Raw genomic sequence first — 24,397 nt, forward strand, 5'->3', positions numbered from 1 at the left:
ACACTGGATTTCATCAAAATTAAGGAACTTGGTTCACAAAATGCAACATTAAGAAACTGAAAGATAAAGATACAAACAGAAAATGCAATATAAATCTGTACTACAGATAAATGACAAAATACTTATGAGAATATGAAAAGCATTCCTTGAAATAAACAAGAGACAAGACAACCCAACTTGTAAAAATTAACTGAAATACTTGAAAATAAGCAACGCAAAAGAGTGTATCCACATGTCCAATCATGTCTGACTCTTTGTGACCCCACGGACTGTAGCCCACCAGGCTTTACTGTCCATGAAATTCTTTAGGCAAGAATACTGGAGTGGGTAGTGGGTTGCCATTCCCTTCTCCAGGGGATGTTCCTGATCCAGGGATCGAACCCAGGTCTCCTGCATTGCAGGCAGATTCTTTACTGTCTGAGCCACCAGCGAAGCCCCAAATGTCCAATAAGCATAGGAGAAAAAAAAGTCAACATCACTAGACATTAAGGATACATAATTTAAAATGACAATGGGATATCACTGGTAAACTTCCAGAATGGCTAAAATTAAGAAGAGTGACTATATTAAATTTGGGTGAGACTTATGAGCAATTTAAACTCATATATTGCTAGTTGATGTGAGTAGAAATTGATGTAACCACTTGGGAGAACTGCTTGGCAGTATCTGCTAAGTCTAAATACATAACTATTGTACAAGTCAGCAATTCTAGTCCTAGATGTATACTCAAGAGAAATGAGTTTATATGTATACCAAAACATATGTAAAAAATATTAACAATAACCTTATATATAATAGCTTCAAGTTGGAAATAATCAGGATATCCATCAGTGGGAAAATGGATAAAGAAAGTGTAGTATATTTACATGGTGGAATAGCAAACATTCTTTTTTTTTAAGTTTTAAAAAAGAATAAACTACTACTGTGTACAACAACATGGATAAATCTGCCAGGCAGTATTTTAGTGAAAGGCAGGTGTAAAAACATATATACTACGTAATTCAATTTACATGAGGTTTAAGTACAGGCCACACATACATTTATGGCATTGAAGTTACAATAGTGATCACCTCTCTGGGGGTCTTATTTGCAATGCTATGATGTTATCTTGGCCATCTGTTGGTTACTTGAGTTCTTACATGTGTAAAAATTCATCACGTATATTTACTATCAATGCACATTACTGAATATACACTATTCTCAAGGAACACTTTTAAAAGGCTAAAAACAAGGTCAGCTAGGATCACAACATATGTGAAGAAACCTTTAAAATAGAACCTTGGGCTTCCCTTGTGGCTCAGTTGGTCAAGAATCTGCCTGCAATATGGGAGACCTGGGTTTGATCCCTGGGTTGGGAAGATCCCCTGGAGAAGGGAATCTCCACTCCAGTATTCTGGCCTGGAGAATTCCATGGACTGTATAGTCCGTGGGGTCCCAAAGAGTGGGACATGACTGAGAGATTAAAAAAAAAAAATGAAACAAAGCTATCATTTTTTCCAGAAAGTCAATGGGATTTACATACATTCATGAAATAGAAAGCAGAGGAGTTAAAACCATAAAACAAAAAACAGAAAAAAAGAAATAGGTTTCTTTGGTAGGGGGGGTGGGGGGTGGGGAGGAGATAAAATGTAAAAATTTCATAGAAAATAAAGTGGAAGAAATTATCTAGAAAGCAGAATAAAATGTTGGGAGATAGTCAATAGAAGTTACCAGGTTTTTAAACAATTTAGTTACTCCAGACAAAAATGCTCATCTCAGGACGTGGCCTTCATGATTTCAGTCTGACCTTGGGACAGCCTGGAAATATTTTCCTGCAACAAGCTGCCCGGTGACTTCAACAGAGTATGTTTGATTTTTTGTGAAATTATATTAACTCCGCGTGCTCACAACTATTTCCTCAGCTGTGATTGGCAAATACAACATTTCGAAGACAATTGACGAAGCAGATTCATTAATCTTTATTTCAGTTTGTTCGGGAGAGGAAACATTTCAAAACAATAGGTCTATATGAGAGGGGGAAAATAACAAATATTGTCCCAACAGCAACAAAATAATAAGAGAGGTGGGAATAGTTGAACACTGACCTTTTGCTATATTCCAGTTATCAGTCAACCCTGTGTATTTATCCATGTGAGACCAGTGTATGTTATCATTTCAAAATCATTTCTGCTTTTCTCTTCTCTTAAATAATGTACATTCTAGAAAATTTGGATAATACAGTGAAAACACAGAAAAATCAACGAGGATCCTTCTGCATACAGATAATCACTATTGATTAAGACTTAGTTTAAAATCCTTGTTGTCTTTCTTCTCTCTTACTATACATACATATATATATAAATATATTGATATATCTCAATATATATATCTATATTGATATATCTTTATATATAAAGATAAAACTTTATCATACAAACAAGATAAAAATCAAGCTTTATCATACAAACAAGACTGGACTATTTGTAAATATATAATAATATATAATATGAAATTATAATACATTTTTGGCGCCAAAATCAAGGGGGATAAAATCAAGCTTTATCATGCAAGCAAGACTGAACTATGTGTAAACGAAATAATACATTTTGGCGCCGCGGCAGCACACTGAGCGCCATAGCTCCAGCGGAGGGGCAAGCAAGGGCCCGCCGGCACCTGGCAGCTCCGTACCTCGCAGAGCAAAAATAAACACGGGCTAAGAAGCCCGGGGGCAAAATGCCATCATATGCATTCTTTGTGCAAACTGGCCGGGAGGAGCACAAGAGAAGCATCCAGAGGCTTCAGTCAGCGTCCCGGAGTCTTCTGAGAAGGGCTCAGGAGGTGGAAGACAGCGTCTGCTAAAGAGAAGGGAAAATTCGAAGACGTGGCAAAGGCACACCAGGCCGGTTACAAGAGAAAAGAAAATGTATACCCTGCTAAAGGGGGAACGGAGAAGAAGTTCAGGATCCCGGTACACCCAAGAGGCCTCCTTCAGCCTTTTTTTTTTGTTCTGAGCATCATCCAAAACGCAAAGGAGAACATCTTTGCAACGCCATTGGTGGCGTTGCAAAGAAACGGGGAGAAATGTGGAATAACACTGCTGCAGATGGAAGGGCTGATGCTGAAGCTGAAGCTCCAACACCTTGGCCACCTGATGCCAAGAGCGGACTCGTTGGAAAAGACCCTGATGCTGGGAAAGACTGAAGGCAGGAGGAGAAGGGGACGGCAGAGGATGAGATGGTTGGATGGCATCACCGACTCGATGGACATGAGTCTGAGTAGACTCCGGGAGTTGGTGATGGACAGGGAGGCCTGGCGTGCTGCAGTTCATGGGGTCGCAGGGAGTCAGACACGACTGAGCGACTGAACTGATGCTGATACTGACAGATGACAAGCAGCCTTATGAGAAAAAGGCTGCAAACCTGAAGGAAAAGTCGAAAAGGATATTGCTGCCTACGGAGCTAAAGGGAAACCGGACACAGCAAAAAAAAAAAAAAAAAGGAGGGGCGGGAGGAGGGGAGTGGAGGAGAGTCCTCAGGGCTGAAAAAAGTTGGGGAGAGGAGGAAGAGGAGGACCAGGGGGAGGACCAGGGGGAGGAAGAAGACGAAGAGGAAGAAGATGGTGAATAAGTTGGTGCTCGTGCAATTGCTTTTTTTCATTGTCTATAAAACATTTAACCCCCCATAATCAACTCACTCCTTTTAAAGAAAAAAACTGAAATGTAAGGCTGTGCTAAGATTTGTTTTTAAACTGTACAGTGTCTTTTTTTGTATAGTTAACACACTACCAAGTGTGTCTTGGGATAGCCCTGTCCTTGCGGTATTTTCCATAGCACCTTGCCTGGCGCAGTGTACATGGAGCTTTAGAGCTCGTTCTTGGTGGTGTGCAGTACGAATTAGTTACATATGGGGACGGTAGTTTTTTCATCTTCAGTTGTCTCTGATGAAGCTTATATGAATAATTTTTCTTCTGTTAATTGAATACCATTCTGTAATTGAAAAAAAGAAAAAAGTTGCAGCTGTTTTGCTGACATTCTGAATGCTTATAATTAAATACTATTTTTATTAAAAAATAATACTGTGGACATTTTCCTAAGTATACAATCACCTTTAATTAATAATATTTCACAATATGATGGTCCATGATTTATGTACCATTATCGTGTTGTCATTTAGTTTGTTTCAGTTTTAAAATATTACAAGTGATACAAATCATAACAATGATATAAAATATTTGTACATGTTAAAGGAATCTAATTCTTATTGCCAAAATGCCTTGAGAAATGTTACCTAAATTTACACTTATACCAGACACAGCAGAAAGTGCCAGGTTCACTGAGCTTGAGCCAAATCCAGAAATTTTCATTTTTATAAAATCCTCAACATTAAAATAGAAAAAAAAAAGGTAACATTGCTTTTTAAATCTGAATGTCTATGTTTCTAATATTATTGAACATCTCTTCATATGATTGCTGGCATTCTAATTTCCTTTTTTTCCCCAAGTTTTGATTGATTTGATTTTTCTTCTTTTTTCTTATTAAAGTGTAAGAGCCATCATGCTGTTGCTGCTGCTTAGTCACTAAGTTGTGTCCGACTCTTTGTGACCCCGAAGACTGTAGCCCGCCAGGCTCCTCAGTTCTTGGGATTCCCCAGGCAAGAAACCTGGAATGGGTCACCATTTCCTTCTCCAGGGGATCTTCCCAACCCAGGGTTCCAACCTGTGTCTCCTGCTTGGCAGGTGGATTCTTTGCCACTGAGGCACCTGGAAAGCTCTAAGAGCTTTAATAAGTCAAGGCTAAGACCAATAATTTTCAAATGCTTTTTTTCTCTTTTGCTGTTGTTTTTGTTTGGCAAATTATGCACATCTGTATGAAGGAACATGTGTGATGGGACGGTAAGTAGAAGAACAAGGGTCAGAGGAGTCAACAGTTCATGCTGCCTTAAGCGTGGACATCGTCAAAGATGGCAGCAGTAAGTCCAGAAGGAAAAGAAGGTCAGAAGCAAGCAGTTGTCATGGATAAGATGTACTTTCAGGAGTTTTCCATGTTATTTTTATTACATTAGTGGAGGATTAGTGGGATAAAGGTTCTCTCAAAATCTTCTGGAAGCCAAATCTTTAGATGATGATAGAAATCTTTCTTTTGCAGAATGAGCAAGTCTTTTGGCTAGACGTAGGCAAAAGCTTTTGCTCAGTATGGTGTAATAACTCCAGTAGGCCCACAGCAGCCAAACTAAGTCTGTCTCAAAGTATCTTATTACAATAAAATCAAATTTAACCTCCTCAACCCAAGACACAAATCACTCACTTTTCTTTCAAACAATTTGTTAATATATTATCATAAATGCTACCTGTCACAAGACTGATAGTTGTCAGTAGCTCAAAAATATGAATAAAATTGAAAATGAATCTGAATGTGGGAACTATAACAGCATTTCATAGAGAGGTGATGATAATAAGAGGTTGTGGCAGACACGAAAAATTCTCAGGAACAGGGAAATCAAGAAAACGTTCTTCAAATTGAATAAGCTCCCAAATCAGTCTCACCAGACTTATATTCCCACCAAACCTAGCAGTCAATAAAACACTTATTGGCCCCTGGTAGTCTGTAGCAATGGAAAATTGGGTTTACCTTGTGAATTTTTATATTGCAAAGTTTGTATCAAGTTGCAGAGCGTAATTTCAGAATGACACAATCTGAGTTTATATTTCTTTCCAAATGATACTTGAGACTTTTGTTACCATTTCTCCAACAATATAAAAAATGGTCTCACCTGAATTTTAAGGTGCAGTTTTAACCCCTAACTAAGATCGATAAACACAATGTCTTTTAAAAGATCCAAGTCAATGTATTTCAGATAAAAGAAGTTTCATTATATCTCTTTCACATTTTCTGGTTTGAAAAACAGTATTGCATGCAATTGTTCTGAAGGATCTCAAGGGTGTTAGGCTGAGTATAAAAAAAGTCAGTCGCAAAAGTTATATACTTTATGATTCTATTTATGCAGCATCCTTGAACTGACAAACCATGGGCTTGGAGAAGAGACTAGGGGTTGTTGAGGGATGGGGGGCGGTGGGTGTGGCTAACAAAGGGACAGCAGAAGGGAGCTTCTTTGCACCATATCTTGATTGTGGCAGAAGTTACAGAAATCCATACACGGGACAAAACTGCAAGAACTATACACACTCACAGAGCAATGAGTACACGTAAAACCCGGTGAGACCGAACACAATCTGCAGCTGCTGAACTAACATACTCAGGTCAGTGTCTTGGTGCTGCTATTGGGCCACAGCTGTGTCACATGTCACCTTTGGGGGAGACTGGATGAAGGGCTCACAGAACTCTGTGCATGGAGTTTGCAACTGTCAGTGAGTTTAACTGTTTAAAAAGTGTTTTCAAAACCATGTTTTCCACTCATCCTCGTGCTTAACCTTATATAGACGATTGTCAGAGAGGAAGCGAATTAGAACTCTTAGCAGCCAAACTACATATCACAAAAATCCATGCACTAACAGTAATTCATTCTACTCATTGGCGAGTACCTCAGGTTCTCATTCAGTGCCTAATTGCTCTTGCTTTAAACACATTTCTGAGACACTCTCGGTAGTTTGTCTTTCACAACTAGAGCAGATACAATCAGTCAGCAGTCATCTATTCATTAATTTATGTTTATTCATTATTTTGCTGATTATGCCATGTAATGTGATAAGCATGATGTCCTGATGAATGACAATTTTTGCCCCCAAGAAACTTATGACTTAGATTGGTGATTTCTACACAGAGGGGTAGAGATAAATGAAGAAATATGTATCAGAAAGTTACAAGCTTTCAAAATACATACTACCCCATCCCCCAAACTCTTAAACATCCCTTAGGAAGACATCCTTCCGCCTCCTAGAATAGAGGGATGATGACAAAGGGGAAGCGGGGAGAAGTGAAAATAGATGGGACCAGATCAGGAAATACCTTATAAGTGGGAGCTTTGGAAGGTATCCATATTGCAAGGGGGCACTATTGAAGGGTTTAGGCAAAGGGTGAGGCAAATAATCAAATTTATAGTATTTTTCAAGATTTCACAAACTTCAGTATGCAAGTCTGGAGGGTTGATGACTAAAGAGATGTTGCAATAATTTTTATATGACTACTTAATGGCTGTGGGTATGAAGATAAGCAGACACATTTTTTAACTCATTAGGAGGAATATTTGACAGGACTTGGTGAGCAGCTATTCCTCATATCCATAGAGATGGAAGTAGCCAAAGATGACCTATAAAGAAAGCTGACTGCCTAAGAATTGATGCTTTTGAACTGTGATGTTGGAGAAGATTCTTGAGGGTCCCTTGGACTGCAAGGAGATCCAACCAGTCCATCCTAAAGGAGATCAGTCCTGAATATTCATTGGAAGGACTGATGCTGAGGCTGAAACTCCAATACTTTGGCCACCTGATGCAAAGAACTGACTCCTTAGAAAAGACCCTGATGCTGGGAAAGATTAAAGGTGGGAGGAGAAGGGGATGACAGAGGGTGAGATGGTTGGATGGCATCACCAACTCAATGAACATGAGTTTGGGTAAACTCTAGGACTTGGTGATGGACAGGGAAGCCTGGCGTGCTGCAGTCCATGGGGTCGCAAAGAGTAGGACACAACTGAGCAACTGAACTGAACTGAACTGAAAGATGACCCATTGCAGGGTGGAGAGGTTAATGACTGGAAGAGACATAGGAGGACTTCTAGGCTTCTGGTAATGTTTTGTTTCCTGACTTGGGGGCTAGTTAAATTGATATATTTGAGCTTCCCAGGTGGCACAGTGGTAAAAGACCCGCATGCCAATGCAGGAGATGTAAGAGGTGCAAGTTCTATCCCTGGGTCAGAAAGATCTCTTGGAGCAGGAAACAGCAACCTGCTCCAGAATTCTTGTCTGAAAAATTCCATGTATAGGAGCCTTGTAGGCTACAGTCCATGGGGTCACAAAAAGACAGACATGACCAAGCAACTGAGCATACAGATACACAAAACTGATATATTTACTCTGTGAAAATTCATTCAGCTTGTGCAGTTATGATCTGTGCATTTTGTTTCTGTGTGTGATAAACTATGATCAAGATTTTTACATAAATTATGACATCTTAGCAAAAATGCACTGAAATGTATATGATTTGCATGTTAATGAAATATATTCAATTGAGCATCACATAGGAAGAAAAAAAGATAAATCTAAAAAATGTCCTTGTTGTAGTATTGTCTTTAAAAGCAAATATATATTTGCAAATGAAAGAAATAATTAGGCTTTGGGGCTGTCAACTGTCACATTCAACAGGCTGAAAAAAATTGGCAGCTTTTAAAGTACGTATTTCGTATTAGACCTACAAAGACTGACAAAAGTTTTCTTACTGACCTTTGCTAAAGATGAACATGGCTTCCTTTAACATCATCTAGAGACAATTCTAGAGAAAGCAATGGCAACCCACTCCAGTACTCTTGCCTGGAGAATCCCATGGACAGAGGAGCCTGGTGGGCTGCAGTCCATGGGGTCACTAAGACTCGGACACGACTGAGCGACTTCACTTTCACTTTTCACTTTCATGCATTGGAGAAGGAAATGGCAACCCACTCCAGTGTTCTTGCCTGGAGAATGCCAGGGACGGCAGAGCCTGGTGGGCTGCCGTCTATGGGGTCGCACAGAGTCAGACACGACTGAAGCGACTTAGCAGCAGAGACAATTCTAGATTTACCTATAAAATTAGGTACAGGGACTTTGTGTTTCTCATTAATGTAAGGAGCTTAGAAGATGCCGTTTGATCCTAACATCAAGTATAAAGGTGAACAAAACTGAAAAATTAACAACTCTTCCTAGATCTGCCAGAGAAATGAGGTCATAGGTAAACCCCTGCCCCCCAAAATGGAGACAGGCAAGTTCAGAGACTCCCAACTTGCTGAAGGCGGAACTTCAGAAGAACCAGCGCCAGGGTTAGAAAACCTAATTGAAGAATTGCTGGAGGCTCAGTGTGGACAAGTCTGGGCCCAGTCATAGAAGGTACAATATTTTCATTGGTTGTACCTACCAGGTCTTCATATCGACTATTAGAGAAAAATCTCTCCTTGTGCTTCTGTCAAGGGGAGAGGAAAAGAAACCATTTTGAAATACAGCAGAACATTCTGTTTTTCTTAATATGGCCTTGCCCTAGTAGAAACTATTTTACCTGAGCCATTGTTATCAGAGCATAGCCTACCTGGGGGAAGTGACATAGCTAAGTGCAGCCCCCTGTACCCATTCAGATTCATCAAAGAAAGGAAGAGAGGGAAGCAGGGAGGGAGAGAGAGGTGCATTGGTGAAGCACACAGTCCAGAAACACAGGCTCACCAAAGGCTAAGATCTAATCGTAAAACTAGGAAATGCTTTCCTCCACCCTTGCCTTGCCACTACATTATTAAAGGCTTAATTACTGCAGTTCTGCTTCCCAGTACATCTTGGACAATATTCAACAAAAAAATTATAAGGCATCCTAAAAGACAAAAAAAATCAATTGGAAGAAACTGAACAAGTGTTAGAACCACAGTCAGATATGGTGAGAATGTTAGAATTATCAGACAGGAATTTTTTTTTTTACAATTATGATTAATATGCTAAGGGATTTAATGGAAACAGTAGACAACATGTAAGAACAGATAGATAATGTGATCAAAGAGAAATTCTAAGAAAGAATTCTTTAAATGCTAGAGATTAAAAATACTACAACACAAATTAAGAATGCTTTTGATCGGCTCACTAGTAGGCTAGATGTGGCTGAGGAAAGAATCTCTGAGCTTGATGATATGACAATAGAAACTTCTAACACTGAAAATCAAACAGAAAAAAAAAAAACTCAATTAGAATAAAATATCCAAGGATTCTAGGAAAACTAAAAAATGTACAATATATGCATAAGATTATCAGAAGGAGAAGAAAAAGAAAAAGGGAAAGAAGATATGACTAAGACACCAAACCACAAATCCAAGAAATTCAGAGAATACTAAGAAAGATAAATACTAAAAAACCCTACATCTGTGCATGTCATGTTGAAGCTTCAGAAAATTAAAGATGAAGAAAAAAATCTTGAAAGAAGCCAGAAGGAGGAATATACCTAGTTGATAGAGGAGCAAGTATAATTACATCCAACTTCTCAAAAATCATGAAGGCGAGAAGAATATTTAAGTAAAATATTTAAGGTTGAGAGAAAAAAATCCACCACCACAGAATTCCATACCCTGCTAAATTATCTTTCAAACTGAATAAGAAATAAAGACTTTCTCTGACAAACAAAAGTGAAAGAAAAATTTTGCCAGTAGACCTGCCTTATAAGAAATGTTAAAAGAAACTCCTTTAAAGTTTTACAATTTTTCTTCTAAAAGAACAAAAATTATATAGGTCAGAAATTTGGATCTACATAAAGAAAGAAAGAATAAGTGAAACTAAAATAAAAAAATTCTCATTCTTAATTCATCTAATAGATAATAGTTTATTCAAAATAATAATAACAATAATGTATTTAGATATACATAATAATACATAATTATATATAACCATATGTAATCCATAATTATATTTGTGTACATATATGACTCTGTATCGGAGAAGGCAATGGCACCCCACTCCAGTATTCTTGCCTGGAAAATCCCATGGACAGAGGAGCCTGGTGGACTGCAGTCCATGGGGTTGCTAAGAGTTGGACATGACTGAGTGACTTCACTTTCACTTTTCACTTTCATGTATTGGGGAAGGAAATGGCAACCCACTCCAGTGTTCTTGCCTGGAGAATCCCAGGGATGGGGGAGCCTGGTGGGCTGCCGTTTATGGGGTCACACAGAGTCAGACATGACTGAAGCGACTTGGCAGCAGCAGCAGCATGACTCTGTATACTTATGTAAATATGAAAAGAACGACAGCAATGAAGCAAGAGACAGGAGACAATGGGCAAGGAGATATTAGGAACATTTTTTATTATAAAGCACACACACTATGCAGGGAGTAGTATAGTGTTATTTGAAAGTATATTTGGATTAGTTTTAAGTATGTATTGTGAATTCTAGGATAACCACTGGATAAAGCTTTTAACATGTATAACTCATGCTAAGAATGGAGAGAAATGGAATTAAAGTGCTCAATTAAAACCACAAAAGGCAAGAAAAGCGTGGAAAACAATAAGAGGAACAAAGAACAAAGGCAACAAAAAGAAAGTAACAAAAATAGTAGATTTGGATCTACCTTATCAATAATTGAACATCAATAGTCTAAATACACCAACTAAAAGACTGTCAAGATGGATCAAAAAACATTTCTCAGAAAATCCGCTTTCAGTATAAAGGCATGTACATATCAAAACTAAACGAATGGAGAAAGATCAAAAGAAAGTGGGAGTATGTTTCAAATTTCAGATAGAACTGATATCAAACAAGAAAAGTTACTGGGGATCAAAAGGGACACTGCAAAATAATACTTCAAAGAAGACAGAGCAATTCTAATGTATATATACCTAGTAACAAAGCTTTAAAATACCTGAGGCAAAACTGAAAGATCCACAAGGAGAGACAGATGAATCCGCTATTATAGCTGGAGACTGTGATACACTTTTGTCAGAAATAGATCCAACAGGCAGAAAATCAGTAAGGATAAAACTGGACTCAACAGCATTGTTGACAGCTGTAGACTAATGCATCCAATTACTAATGTTGCACACTCTTCTCAAGCTCACATGAAACATCCGCCAGAATACAGCACATCCTGGGCCATGAAGCACACCTGTGTGCTGTGCTCAGTCGCTCAGTCGTGTCTGACTCTGTGTGACCCCGTGCGCTGTAGTGCACCAGGCTCCTCTGTCCACGGGATTCTCCAGGCAAGAATGCTGGAGTGGGGTGCCACGCCCTCCTCCAGGGGATCTTCCCGATCCAGGGATCGAACCCAGGTCTCCCACATTGCCGGCGGATTCTTTACCATCTGAGCCACTAGGGAAGCTGAAGAACACACGTGAACACATTTAAAGAACAGAATCATAAAGTCTCTTCTCTCAACTACAACGGAATCAAACTAGAAATCATTAACCAAAGGCTAACTGGAAAATCCCAAAGTATTTGGAGATTAAGCAACATACACCTAAATAATATCCAGCTCAAAGAAGAAGCCTCAAGATAAGTTAAAAAATATTTTGAATGAAATGAAAACACAACCCATCAGTATCTATGGGATGCAGCAAAAGCAGTGCTAAAAAAATATCTATAGCGTTAAAGGCAGGTATTAGAAAACTAGAAAGATTTATAACCTATAATCTAAGCTTCAATCTTAGGGGACTACAAAACAAAGAGAAAAGTAATCCAGAGTAAGCAGAACAAAATAAATAATAAAAATTAGAGCAATAATGAAATTGAAAACAGGAAATCAATAGATAAAATCACTAAAACCAAAAGCTAGTTCTTTAGAAGAGATAAGCAAAAATTAGTAAGCCTCTACTACTCATGCTAACTAAAAAAAAAAAAAAACAGGGAGAGAGAGAGAGAAGACACAACTGATACCAGATGATGTTAGAAGTGAAAGTGGGAACACCATTATGGATCACATGAACATTAAAAGGAAGATAAAGAAATCCTAGGAACAACTCTACCCTACAAACTTGATAACCTTCATGAAACGATCCCCTTGTTTGAAATATACAATCTGCCAAAGCCTACACAAGGATAAATAGACAATCTCAATAGGCCTATATCTATTAAAGAAATTGAATCAATAATTAATCTTCCAAAATAGAAATCATCAAAACTGGATGAATTTACTGGTGTGTTATATCAGATAGTTGGGCTTCCCTGGTAGCTCAGCTGGTAAAGAATCTGCCTGCAATACAAGAAACCCTGATTGGATTCCTGGGTCAGGAAGATCCACTGCAGAATGGATTAAGCTACCCACTCCAGTATTCTTGGGCTTCCCTGGTGGCTCAGACAGTAAAGAATCCCCTGCAATGTGGGAGACCTGGGTTCAGTTGCTGGGTCTGGAAGATACCCTGGAGAAGGGAATGGCTACCCACTGTAGCATTCTGGCCTGGAGAACTCCAGTGGACAGAGGAGCTTAGCAGGCTACAGTCCATGTGGTCGCTAAGAGTCACACATAACTGAGCGACTTTCACTTATACCAGATATTTAAGGAAGAATGTACGCTACTTCTCTACAATTTCTTCCAGAAAATAAAAGCAGAAAAAATACTTCCTAACTCTTCTGAGAGACCAGCATTAGCCTGATAAAATCAGCCAAAGACATTATAAGAAAGCTATAGATCAATATCTTTCATGCATATAGATGCAAAAATCCTCAACAAAACATTAGCAAATCAAATCCAACAATGTATTTTAAAAAATTATACACCATGATGAAGTGGGATTTATACCAGGATGCAAGGTTGGTCAATATTTGAAAATCAATTGAGGTAATCCATCAAATCCACAGGCTAAAGAAAGAAAGTCACATGATCATATTAATTGATGCAGAAAAAGCATTTGTCAAAATCCAACACATACAAATGACAAAATTTTTGGCAAATTAGGAACGGAGGGGACCTTCTTCAACTTGGTAGAGAATATCGACAAAAAACCCCTACAGCTAACATTATACTTAATGGTGAGAAACTGAGAGCCTTTTGACTAAGATCAGGAACAATTCAAATTAAAACAAGGAGATAGTACTACCTACCCATCAGAATGGCCAGAGTCTGGAACACAAACAACATCAAGGATGTGAAGCAATAGGAACTCTTATCCATTGCTGGTGGGAATGCAGAATGGTTCAGGCACTCTGGAAGACAATTTGGGGGCTTCTTAGAAAACTAAACTTATTTCACCATAATATCTCCTTTGCTAAGGAAGGCAATTGGTCTCCTTAGTGTTTACCCATGGAGAAGGAAATGGCAACCCACTCCAGTGTTCTTGCCTGGAGAATCCCAGGGACGGGGGAGCCTGGTGGGCTGCAGTCTATGCAGTCACACAGAGTCGGACACGACTGAAGCAACTTAGCAGTAGTAGCGTTTACCCAAATGAACTGAAACCTTATATTCACACAAAAACCTGCACATGGACATTTGCAGCAGCTTTATTTAAAATTATCAAAACCTAGAAGCATCCATGATGCCCTTCAGGAGGTGAATGGATAAACAAACACTGGTCCACCCAGATGACCAACTATCATTCTGCACTAAATGAAATGGGCTATCACGCCGTAAAAAGACATGGAGGAAGCGTAAAAGTCTATTACTGTGCAAAGGAAACCAATCTGAAAAGGTTACATACTGTATGATGCCAATTATATGACTGACATTCTGGAAAAGGCAAAACTTTCCTGGAAGTAAAGAGACCGAAAGATCGGTGGTTATAGAGGTTAGGAAGGAAGCAGGAATGAATAGGGCAAGCGTAGAGCCATTTTTAGGACAGTGAAACGTCTCTGCGTGGTGCCATAATGAACACTTGTCCTTATACATTTGTCGAAACCCATAAAACATACAACTCCAAGAGTGAATCCTAGTGTAAGTTACGGGCCTCGGGTGATAATGACGTGTCGATGTAGCTTTACCAGTTGTAACAAACGTTCCACTCTGGGACAGGATGTTGATCGTATCTGGGGAGGTTGTGATTCACAGGAGCAAGGGCCCAGTTGGAACCCTATCTGATGCTCAAGTTTGCTGTGAACACAAAGTTGCTCTAAAAGGTAAAGGCTGCTAATTTTTAAAAAAGTAGGTTCATAAGACTTATGCCCATTTTCTCACACGTATTTAGAATTTCCTTCCACAGGGAACAGTGAAGACTAGAGACGACTTTACTCAATTGCTTTTAGAATCATTGACACCACTTAGGGCTCTTATTTTTTGAGCCTTGAGGCAAGGCTTCTTTTCATGGCAGAAATAAAGAAAAATTCTCCTTTTCTCATACTACTTGAGAGTATACTATAAAATACCTCCATTTCATATTTTTATCTAATTCTTTATGATTTTTAGAATTTTATAGAGAAAAATATTTCATTAGCTCTCTTAAAAATAGCTTGTTGGTGTTTCTGCTGAGGCTCTACAGATATGCTAATAATTTCTTTATTAAGCTCTTATTTAGGTTAGCATGAATATGAACACATACGTAATTTCACTTTAACTCTAATACATATCATGTTTAGATTGGTTATAATTGAAAGAATGGTTTTCAATGTGACTTTTTTTATTACAGAGGAAGTCATTTACATACTAGAAGAAGAATGGAGCCAAATATAGACTATTGGGTATATTTTCTGATTATTTTCAGGTGTTAATGTTGATGAAGAACTAGGCAATTTTTTAAAAAAGCATTTATCCCTGAGCAGATATTTTGCTGTCGTCTAGTCTGTGCCATATTCATGTTTCATTCGGAGATCATTTCATATAATGAAATAATTATTTACTTTGGGAGATTATTGATGTTATGAACAAAAGATAATGGATTAGTCACTATGTGTGACTCTAACTTTTTAAAAATGTTACCAATAATATTTGGACGATGAACTCCAATGAAGAATGAGGGGAAATCAATTCTCAAGACTTGGGGAGTCCTGAGAACCAGTGGGGAACATATTTAAAAAGACCTCCCAGGGTCTTGAAGGCAGAAAGTTTCTATAGACGCACTGAGAATTTTTTCACATATGATTTTTTTTCTTTAAGTAACTCCCCAAATATTTATAGAAATGGCCATCTGATGTTTTAAGACTTCATTCTCTCCTGGAGAGTATTTCCTTCCTACCAAATTTACTGACCTTACTTCCAATTACTTCCAACCTCATTCTTCTCTGATTTTACTTAATCATCTACTCTCTGAAGAATTCCTATAAATGGCCCTAAATAGCTATGTTTTACTTTTTTCCGTGATTTCCAGGTACTCTTCTATGCATTATTCTCTTTTCTGACTCTGTAGGGATAATGAGCTCCATGCTTTGCCTCACCTGCTCGGGCCTCTTGAGAGATGTCTAAACGTCACCATGGTGATAGGGTACCATGCAAGGCCCTCCTGGGACAGGGATAGGGCTCGAGAGCTGGGGCCTATGTCTGGGAGAGTGACTTTAAGTTCTCTTAGTTGGGAGAGAATAAGAAGTCGACAGAGGTACATAAAGCTATATTCTGATGCTCACAGGCCTTGGAAAACCAATTCACTATTTCAAGGAACTACATCTTGATTTAGCAACTTCTCTCTCTTTGCAAATGCAAGGGCAGTCAAAATTCAGGCCCCAAAATGTTACTGTCATCTCTGTGTTAATGAACCTGAAAGGTGTGTGTGTCAGTGTGTTCTGTGTGTGCATGTGAGTGTCTATGGTGGTTTAGTCACTAAGCTGTGTCGGACTCTTGAGATGCCATGGGCTGTAGCCCGCCAGACTCCTCTGTCCGTGGGATTTTCCAGCCAGGAATACTGGAGTAGGTTGCCATTTCCTCCTCCAGGGGATCTTCCCAACCCAGGGATTGAACCAGGGTCTCCTGCATTGTAGTCAGATTCTTTACTGACTGAGCTACCAGGGAAGACCCGGTGTGATACTATAGTGCTCTCAAACAAGCTAAGCTAAACATCAGGTTCAGAGTCTTCTGTTCGTAGACGTGGTTTGGGTACAAATAGTGTTGGGGAAATAACAATCAGCAACCTTGTTATATCAAAGTGCCCCAACATTGGACAAATAATCCAGCCATTTCTTCACTGGCTGATATTAGATCTCTGTTGTTCAGAGATGTCCCCACAAATGCTGAACATCAGGGGAAACCTGCTTCCTTTCAGCTCAGTTCAGTTCAGTCGCTCAGTCTTGTCTGACTCTTTGCGACCCCATAAATCGCAGCATACCAGGCCTCCCTGCCCATCACCAACTTCTGGAGTTTACCCAAACTCACGTCCATTGAATCGGTGATGCCATCCAGCCATTTCATCCTTTGTTGTCCCCTTCTCCTCCTGCCCCCAATCCCTCCCAGCATCAGAGTCTTTTCCAATGAGTCAACTCTTCGCATGAGGTGGTCAAAGTACTGTAGTTTCAGCATTAGCATCAGTCCTTCCAATGAACACCCAGGACTGATCTCCTTTAGGATGGACCGGTTGGATCTCCTTGCAGTCCAATGGGCTCTCAAGAGTCTTCTCCAACACCACAGTTCAAAAGCATCAATTCTTCGGCGCTCAGCTTCTTCACAGTCCAACTCTCACATCCATACATGACTACTGGAAAAACCATAGCCTTGACTAGATGGACCTTTGTTGGCAAAGTAATGTCTCTGCTTTTGAATATGCTATCTAGGTTGGTCATAACTTTCCCACCAAGGAGTAAGTGTCTTTTAATTGAGGCGATAATTAATGATGCAATAACCACTTCACAGCTGTGGGCTGCCATGTAGCCAAAAAAAAAAAAAACCCTCAGTATCTTCAATACAGATTTCAATCTAGGTTTTTCATCAGAAACTTTCAGAAAGCAAAATTCTAAGCCATGTCTTTTCTAAAATGTCAAAGCCATCCCAGTAACGTTCTCAGATGGCCACAGAAGTTCACAGCAGAAGGGGGAATTAAGGATCACGTATTGATCAAAGCCGAAAAAAAAAAAGAGAGAGAGAGAATCACTGACTCAAAAGGCCAAGGTTAAAGAAAGATTTGAAGTTACAAAATGTATTCGAGTTTCAAAATGCAGGAAGTAAAGAAATAAGAGACCAAGTAGGTAGTACTTTGTAATGCTGATTTCAAAGGTTTGGTGTGAGAGCTGAAATGCACACCCCTCTATGTAAGAGAAACATTATAACCCAGCATCCTACAGAGTCTCCTCCTCCTTAATTGGTTCCAGGCGCCTCACTCTCCAGCTGGACCCTCAGTGGTTGTCGAGCGTGGTGCTGGGTACCACAAAGTTCCCTGCCCCTGGAACACGCCCTCCACAAGTATTTAGGCATCAGGGGTATTGAAGGATGACGACTGGGTTGGAACGCAGTTTCCCTGAGTGCTAGAGCGGTGGTTCTCAAACTGGGGAGTGCACTACCCAGAGGACTTGTTAAAACAGAGTTTGCTGGACCCACCTCTGGAGTTTTTGACTCCGTAGGTCTAGGATGGGAATGAAGAGCCTGCTAACAAGTTCCCTGGTGCTCATCTGGGGAGCACAGCTCGAGGGCCACTGTTCTAGAATAGTGGTTTCAACCATGGTTGCACATGACAACCACCTGGGGAGTTTTTGTTTTGTTTTGAAGTTCTCGATGCCCAGATTATTAACCAGACCAGTAATGTCAGAATCTATGGGGGTTGTGACTGCTGCTGCTGCTGCTGCTGCTGCTAAGTCGCTTCAGTCGTGTCCAACTCTGTGTGATCCCATAGATGGCAGCCCACCAGGCTCCTCCATCCCTGGGATTCTCCAGGCAAGAACACTGGAGTGGGTTGCCATTTCCTTCTCCAGTGCATGAAAGTGAAAAGTGAAAGTGAAGTCGCTCAGTCGTGTCCAACTCTTAGCGATCCCATGGACCGCAGCCTACCGGGCTCCTCCATCCATGGAATTTTCCAGGCAAGAGTACTGGAGTGGGGTGCCATTGCCTTTTCCAGGGGTTTGTGACCAGGCTTTGGTATTTTTTAAAGCTCCCTAGTAGATTCCAATGTACAGCTTGAACTGAGAAACACTGTCTGGCCTCACAGTGGTGCTGAGTCCAGGCTGTACGTTAGAGTAACTTGGGATGAAAAGTTAAAGCGAAAGGTGCTCAGTCATGTCCGACTCTTTGTGACCCCATGGACTATACAGTCCATGGAATTCTCCAGGCCAGAGTGCTGGAATGGGTAGCCGTTCCCTTTTCCAGGGGATCTTCCCGACCCAGGGATCAAACGCAGGTCTCCTGCATTGCAGGCAGATTCTTCACCAACTGAGCCACAAGTCCAAGAATACTGGAGTGGGTAGCCTGTCCCTTCTCCAGCAGATCTTCCTGACCCAAGAATCGAACCGGGTTCTCCTGCATTGAAGGTGGATTCTTTACCAACTGAGCTATCAGGGAAGCCCTTGGGATAATGTTTTTAAAAATTAAGCTGTAGTTGACATGCTATAAAAATGACCCCTTCAAAGTGTACAAGTCAATGGTTCTTATTTATTTACAAAGTTGTAAAACCATCATTAGTATCAAATTCTAGAACATTTACATCAACATCTACGGAGATTTTTAAACAAAGTTCTGATACGTGGGTCCTACTCTCAGGGATTCTGATTTAACTGGTTTACTAGGTAAAGACATCAGTGTTTATATGAGTTCCTCAAGCAATTCTAATGCCCAGCTGGGGCTGATAACCACAGTTCCAGAGTCTGATCACAGATCCTCCAAGATGGTTTCACGAGTTAAGACCTTTTCAGAAGCTTTCACTGACCCAGGCAGGGATGTGGTAAGCATTAATACAAAGGAACGAGCACACACTTTCTGTCTAAACTCCTGCTTGTCCAATAAATGTGGTCAGTCACAATAAAGGAAAAACCTCATCTCCGATTTCTGGCTCTCAGAGCAGAGAGCTGGGTGGCCTCTATCAGATGGACCTGGAGGTGACTCTAGCAGTGAGTCTGGCTCCACCGCCTGCAGCATTTCCCTGCAAACTGTAGCTCAGCTTTAGAGACTTCAAGAGCTTCTAAGGCCCAGTGGGCCCCCAGAAGGACTCAGAGCTGCTAGTTACATATTTAAATCTTTGCTTCTGTTGGTCTGCTGCTGTTGCAGTGATGGGCTTTTGTTGATTAAAGCACACAGACGTGGAGTGTGAGCCCTGACCCTGCAACTGCTATTGCCTGATGTGGGGTAAAAAAACAGTTTCCTCATTTTGTAACAATTCTGCCTCCCAGAGAAATTTTCCATTATTAGGGAAAATAGTGTATTGAGTGCATTCAGCTCTGCAGAATTAATTCAGAGTTTTTACATGTGACCTGAATTCAGTCCCTGGCTCTGGTCCTTTTTGCTGACATAGCTTGGGCAAATGTAAGCCTTCACAATCTATAAAAGGGGAATCCAACAATAACAATAGCAATAACAAAAATAATAAACCTGACTCACCTTTGATAATACTTTTACATATTTTTGTGAAGATCAAATATATACATTTCATGTGTATTTCACATGAAAATGTTTTATATACTATGGCACCATATAAATGGTTATGCCTTAGGATGTACCTAAATGGATAGACATATGAAAGGAAGAAAGAATGTATAATTTATAAATCAAGATGATTTGTTTTCTCTGTAAACAGTTTGAACTTTAGGACCTTAGGAACAAAAGGATACTCCCTCTACAGATCATTTCAAAGCACCTATCACCTGACATCTAAGTAATTAAACCTCATTTAAATGATTTAGGGAGAAGGAAATCCTGAGATGGCATCCCATGAGTAGTCTTTTTTTTTTTTCACTTATCCTGCCTCTATTTTCACATTTTTCAGAGTCTTTGCCTATACAGAATTGAGTGAATTCTCCTCTTCAGTTCATAGCGTTTCACTGGTCCGTATGATGCCCCTTTTAATTCATTCTCCTCCTTCATCTCCACCCTGATCCCATTTCCCAACCTCACTTGTCCCTATACTTGTGTGTGCAATGGGGATTCTTCCAGTCTCCCTTCTGTACGTGTGTGTATATGTGTATCTGGGAAAATGGTGCTTCGTGTGCATGAAATGTTTGACATTTACACAGTTGTTATTGTGCTATAAATTTCAGTTGTTTCACCTAGCAGTACGTTTTCACTTTATTTCATGTGGTAAGAACACTTGCATGAGATCTGCCTTCTTAACATTCAGTGTACGATACAGTGTTGCTGATTAGAGGTGCAGTGTGTTGTGCAGCAGATCTCCAGACGTATTCATCCTGCTTACCTAAAAGTTTATGCCTGTTGATTAACAGCTCCCTACTTCTCTCTTCCTTCAGTCCCTGGAAACCACCATTCTACTCCTTGATTCTATAAACTTGAGATACCTCATATTATTGGAGCCCTGCAGTTCTTGTCTTTCTATGACGGACATTTCACTTAGTGTAACGCCCTCAAGGGTCATCTATGCTGTCACACGTTGCAGAATTTACTCCTTGTTAAGGGCTGGATTGTATGTGTATGCCATTGCGAGACTGGCTGTCCTACTAGATGAGGATCTAATTCATTTGTTTTGACTGCTGTGTATCATTCCATCTTAGGCAAGCGGTCTACTGTACTTACCTATTCCGCTAGAGAGGGATACACACTGCCCCCAACTCCCACTGCCCGAAATAATGGTGCCCTGCTCCTCCTGTGTCCCCTCACGAATCACTGCACCAGGAGTGGAGGCCCTGAATCACAGCATATACACGTACCTAGTGTCACAAATCTCACCACACTGCAACCCAAAACAATCATACCAGATTCTGCTCCAACTTGGTTTGCCAGAGAGTTCGTATTTCCCCATATTCTTGCTAGCAGCTGAACAGTGCCTTGAACTTTGCAAATATGAATAGTATCAAGGTATATTTCCTGATGGGCTTCCCTGGTGGCTCAGATGGTAAAGACTCTGCCTGCAATGCAGGAGACCGGAGTTCAATCCCTGTGTCAGGAAGGTCCCCTGGAGAAGGGAGTGGCAACCCACTCCAGTATTCTTGCTAGAAAATTCCACGGACAGAGAAGCCTGGTTGGCTACAGTCCATGGGGTTGCAAAGAGTTGGACATGACTGAGCGACTAACACATCCACTTCCATGCTTCCTGATTGTCTTAACTGACACTTCTCTGATGTGAATGAGATTGGTTATCTCTTTAAATGGTTTTTCATCATTCAGTTTTTAGTGAATTGACTATTCATACCCTTTGCCCATTTTTCTGTTGGGCTTTTGTTTTTCCTTGAAGATCTTTGAGAATCCCTTATATATTCTGGAAGTTAATATTTGCCTGTTATAGACGTTGTGAAGATCTTCCAGTGCGTGAGTTACTTTTTAATATTGTGCATAGTGTTCTTTGCTCAATAGAAACCTTAAATTATTCTGATATAGTCAAATTCCATCCTCACTCTTTTTAGGGATTTTACTTTGAGGGTCTATTTCAAAACACCCTTTTCTGCCCTGAGATCCCAAAGGTTCTCCAGCAGGGTCTGTTTCGTAACTTTATTTTTACTTATCATTTGTTCTTTCCCCAGTTACATATTGTTTCAATTATTATAGTTTTAATTAATATCCACAATATTTCTTAATATCTTTTAGGTCAAGCTCTTTATTTGTGCTTCCTTTTTGAAATAGTCTTAGCTGCTTATGGGCTTGTATTGTTCCATTTAATCTTAGAAGCACTTTATCTAGTTCTTCCAAAATATTCTGCTGGAATTTTTATTGAAATTGTATTAAATTTATAGATCAATTTGTAGAAATCTATATCTTTGAATTGTACAGATATCAATCCATTTACATGATGTGACTTTCCATTTATTTAAGTCGTTGCTCCTCTTTTAATAGAATTTTAAAATTTCTCTATAAAGATGTTCATCAGATCAGTTCCTAGATAGTTTTTAGCTTTTGTGTTATTATAAACGATGTTTTATTTTCTACTGTATTTTCTAATTGGTTGCTGCTGGTATAAGAGAATGTTATTTATCTTTGCTTAATATTTTATTTTTCAAAGTTGTTGACCTCAAATTCCTTTATTACTTTTCATAGTTTATTAGTTCTCTTGTATTTTTATGTAAATTATTATATAGTCTACAAACAAGGGCAATTCTGTCTTCTCCCTTCCAATTTTATCCCACTTATTTCAATTGATTGTCTGATTGCATTGGCCAAAACCTACAGTACTCTATTGATTAGTAGCATTTGAAGAAATTAGCCATGTCTGCTTCCTGACCCAATCATATTGTGGTTGTGAAACCCACAGACATACTTTCTTGGTGTAGTTTTTCTGTAAGGCTCTTATCTTTCTGGGGTGAGGGAAAGGAATGGGGCAGAGCCTGGCTAAAAAGGAAATATATGAAAAGTCTTAGATAACACTTATAAGGCCAGGACTCATTATTCCAAAGGCTGGGTAATTATGGTAAAGACACATTTGGAGTTTATACTTCAGTGATGACTATAATACAAAATAAGTCCCCTTCCTTTATTTTCTCCCTCTTCTCTCATGCCTTATGCTCTGGAGCCCCTCTGTCTTTAAACACCCCTATACTCTTTCTTGATATGTGTTCACTAGCTTCCGTCTTTTCCTCTTAGAGGTCCTCCTTTCCCACTTTATTATGTAGTTTAAATTTTTTTCCCTGGAGAAAACAACCCTTTCTCTTTGGGAAGAGGAAAATAGACTATCCAAATGGCAAATGGATGCAGAAAGAGGGCTGTGAACATTTTCATTGCTGATTTTTATTCTTTCTGCTTACATGACTTGGCACATTGAGGCAGATCATTGGATCTTCAGGTAGAAATATTTGGAAACTTTAGTTTCTTTGGCTCTCTATCTCTATGCCCTATAATTCTAACCACAATTTGTTTAATATGACATCTGCTTCCATCACCATTGTGACCTATTTATGCAGTGTAATATGGCTTTATTTATTTATGTAGGCAGCTCCATCACACTGCTGATTCATTTTGAAATTACAGTTCACTTAGCTTCTAGTGTTACCCAGTTATTTGTATAATCAGCTTTTGGATCTAATTCAAAGATTTTACATTTGTTCCTAAAATTCTATTTTGTCACTCTAGCTTATGAAGATTTTTAGAAATTGATTTCTGTTACCCAACATACTATCTATTGCTCCAATCATCATGTCATCTGTGGAATTTGATAGGAAGGCCATCAGTGTGCTCATCCAAACCTTTGATAAATATGTCAAAAAGGGACAGGGCCAGGGAGGAACCCTGAGGCACACCACCATAAAATTTCCTTCAGGTTGACATGGAATTAGCATTCTTGGACATGACTCTTCAATTATTGATGAAGTCACCTGACTGCACTCGTATCTACCCCATATTTCTGCACATTATACACAAGGCTCTCCTGAGACACTGTCAGATTCCTTGCTGAAATACTCACACACGGTGTGCAAAGCGTTTCCTCGACCTACCGGATTAGTAAACCCATGTATTATTCAGTTCTACTCAGGTTTCAAATGACAGAATTCCACTTCAAGCTAGAATAAGTAAAAGAGATCACTTATCAATTCGCCTAACTTGTATACCACGAAAGCACTGGCTCTCTCTCGCCGTGGCTCTGCCATGCGCAGGGCTGGCTCCGTCCGTTCCTCGTCTCCGCACTCCCGGAATCAAGATGGCTACCGGGAACCGGGGGCTTTCCCCCAGCAGTTACTGTAACGTCCCGGAAGTGCCTCTCAGCGTCTCTGACAGGAGCATGAGCCCATCTCGAAGACAAACCCGAAGAGATGGAAAGACCTGAGGAGCCAGCCTGGGTCACACGCCTACTCTTGAAGCTGGAGCTGGACTCTGCTTCACCCAAATTACA

General features: G+C 39.7%; 1 long non-coding RNA gene across 1 annotated transcript; it reads right to left on the reverse strand.

Moving 5' to 3' along the window:
* Nucleotides 1-1,934: 1,934 nt before the first annotated feature.
* On the reverse strand, nucleotides 1,935-24,397 carry LOC133251737 (uncharacterized). The gene is made up of 3 exons (XR_009737765.1): nucleotides 24,117-24,397; nucleotides 13,683-13,784; nucleotides 1,935-3,964 (listed from the first exon to the last, which is right to left on the reverse strand). It is a non-coding gene; the product is annotated as an uncharacterized LOC133251737 (long non-coding RNA).

This window comes from Bos javanicus, chromosome 7 (assembly GCF_032452875.1).
Source record: "Bos javanicus breed banteng chromosome 7, ARS-OSU_banteng_1.0, whole genome shotgun sequence".
NCBI lineage: Eukaryota > Metazoa > Chordata > Mammalia > Artiodactyla > Bovidae > Bos > Bos javanicus.